Genomic DNA, 3,441 nt, shown 5'->3' on the forward strand with positions numbered 1-3,441 from the left:
CCCCGCCCCCGACCTCCTCAGGAGTTCCTCCGCTGAACCTCGTGTGGCTCTGACAACCACCACGCGATTTGTAACTTGCTCTGGAGATGAATGTCACGGACTTACTGATTTCTATGAGCACGTCAAGGCGAATTAAATGCTTGCAGCTCACGCTTTAAAAAATCCGAACACGCAGCACTGAGAAGCCCGTTAAAGCCGCCCAATTAAAAGTCTTTTATTTCTGTCGTGCTCAGCTAACATTGCAACAGTTCATTGCAACGACTGCATAAAAGTTCGGCCCGAGGCATCCAGCCTTCCCTTAACCCACCCCTCTACTGCGAGGTCCGATCTCCTTAACCCTGCCTTGCTGTCCCCTTCCGAGGTTTCTGAGAAGCCGGGATGCAGGATTCGTTCGGTTTCCGAACCAAGGTCGCAATACTTCGTAAAATAACCCCGACCGCTCCCCGTCCCCCCTTTCCAACTGCCAATGTCCCGGATTTGTTCCCCCACAGAACCAAACGAGAAAGGGAAACTCTGTGAAGTTTAGCCTTGGTTCCTGTATTGAACACGACAGATTTTCCTGCAGGGGTTTCCCATTTCAAATATTTACATTTATTATTTAAATGTAAAAAAAAAGCGAGATTTGACTGGGATTAAAATATATTAAATGAACAGTATATTTAAATTGACCCAAGGAACACGCTTCATGGAATGAGTTCATGATAGAATTATAAAAAGGTCCAACGTGGAATGAATTTCCGCAAAAGTTAAGTGAATCCTGGGTCTTGTTGCCGAATGATTCAGGGGAGATTATACTCCAAAAGACCAGTCCTACTTAAGAGTTAATCACGTGAACTAATTAGATTTGACTATATTGGGTATGAAATTCATTATGTGCCATTTTCAAACAAGCGGCGTGTTTATTTATCTCTTGAAGAAGCAACGCGATTGTTTCACAGTGAAATGCCGGGGGAGGGGACTGAGAACGAATAAAACTTTTGAATTTGAACCTTTTTGGGATCATCCATCTGTGTGAGCCAGAGGTTTGTGATGAGTCTGGTCGTCAGTAAATATCACATGTTCTTCTGAAATGCAGCAGTGGTCAAATGTGACAAGTATTTTTTTTGGGGGGGGGGGCGGCCACAGAGAAACGGCTCGAAGAGTTCTGCAGTTCCTGGTGGATACTCGGCATCACTTTCTCCCTCTGCCCAGCGTCTCGGACCCCGCGGAATCACTGCTTTCACCACACACACCGCGTTGCATATTAGTTTTCAACTTGGTGTCCACCGGTTGGGAATGAGTATAAATTGATATACTCTGGGAAGATAACAAGGGAAAAGCTCTGGCACAACCCCCTTCTATTCATTTCTCTATCTCCACGGGTTGTGCAGAATTTAATGCTGAATAATCCAATAAAATCCTGACCGCCCTGTTTCCCAAAGAATACGTCTCTACATTTTAAACACCCGTGATTTATAGATAAAACGTTGAGTCTGTTTGTGTGCACAGATCTTCCACTCTCTATCTCCATCCATTGATCTATACTTACCAGTCTTACATTTATCCACTCCCGCCTCCTTATGCCAATATAACATTCAAGATTCAATGCAAAACACATTGCAGTTATTTGCTGAAACCCCGACATTGAAACCCTGTGTCCGGCTGAACTTTTTTTAAATACTGAATTAAAATTCGGAGTATCGTTTAATAGTTACACCTATTACATCTCAATTATTATGTAAAAACGCGAAAACCGACGTTAATGTGAAATGCTATGAATTGAAAGTTGACAGAACATGAATTCAGGAAAGTTGAGTACACCCTGTAAAAGAAAAGCTCTTTCGAAATTGGCTTTTTTCCTCAATGTCTTGCAGACAATTTGTTTCAAAGAACGATGAAATTATTTCCCTGGATAAAAAATAACATTTTACCTTGTTTCTGAATAGCTAGGAATGAATAGAGACGCTACCATTGAAAGCAGCAAATTAACTTACTGAGTTATATTTTGAAATAACGCGTAGTAATAGCAAGGAAATCTCTGAATGGTATATACAGGACATGGCGATCTTACATACACTCAGAACAAGTGTTCGCAAGACAGGGGACAGAACTAGCATTTCACATTAACGGAGAGTTCTTTTTTTTTCTCCAGAATTACCAATATGCTTGGATTCAATTTAATTTTAATACATATAACGAATAATTATTTATCGCATAAAAACACCAAAAGATCAAATAAAGGCCACCCTCTCTTCTAACCTCATAATCACGATTTAATCCTCAATTTAAAACCACGCATCGAAATGTGCTGGTTGACGCATCTTCCAAACCCCGTGTAGACCCATAGAGGCATCTCATTGTGGATATAAAAGAAGAAAATGCATATTAGACATTGTATTTCCAACGTCTCCATCTGCATTTAAATACTCTCGTTTGTGTCTGATATATATGGATAGCAATGTGTCTCTCAATGCAAGTCGATACATCAATGCTTAAAAGTATCTGCGCAGTTATAAATTCTAATCCAACAGGATTAGGTCCAATTGGACCTGATTTGGCAAAGAGAAAAATATGATTTATTCCAAACGAGCGAGTGAATTATTCAACCTTGTCCTTTAACAAGGCAGCCTTGGAATTATTAATCATGAACTCGAGGCAAAGACGGGTAAATAAAATATGTATGGGCAGCGAAGATGCAAAACGAAATAAATGACACACTCGTCCGGTTTCTGGTTAAATGAATCGATGCGCAGGGTTTTCCTGAGACACATCCTCGGGATATTTTGCTTTCCAGGTAAATGTTTTAAATAGTTACTCGGGAGTCCAGAACTGTCTTGGCACCGAACTAGTCTGTTCAATTCGTTTATTTTCTGTTAATCCCCACCACACATTCACCACCCAGTTGTTTTTGTCTCGGTCTCGCCCTGTTGAATATCTGCAGTTTGTCCGTTTAGTGGGAGAGGGTGAACGAAAAAGCGAGGTTTACTCGGATACCCCCTTCATCGTTTACTGATGAGATATGCGCAAGGTTATCTTTATTTTCTTCACAACGTGTGTCTAGGACTAGGTCGAGCTAAATAGCTGAATTGTAAGTGTAGATATTGGGAGTGGTGCTGGGTTGAGCAATGGGCTGGATCTTTAATTTAAGGATTGGAAAGCATAAAGGACGCCTTTTGGAAATATAATGGCGAGTGGTGCAATTAAAAACAGATTACAAATGTGTGTATTTATCCAGGCGCCGATCTCAGAGGAATGCGATTGTAAAATATATATTTATTTTACGTAAAAGAGGAACTTGTAACAAATATTGCATTCGATTACAGTTTCAATTAAAATGTTGCTCCTTCTAAAATACAAATGATCAGGGTGTCTATTCATGATGGCATACAAGTCATTAAATAAGAAGGGAAGAATATTTATAGACTTTCAATGTACCACGTCAAATATAAATATTTAAAAAAT

The sequence above is a fragment of the Narcine bancroftii genome, chromosome 3 (assembly GCF_036971445.1).
Source record: "Narcine bancroftii isolate sNarBan1 chromosome 3, sNarBan1.hap1, whole genome shotgun sequence".
NCBI classification, from domain to species: Eukaryota; Metazoa; Chordata; class Chondrichthyes; order Torpediniformes; family Narcinidae; genus Narcine; species Narcine bancroftii.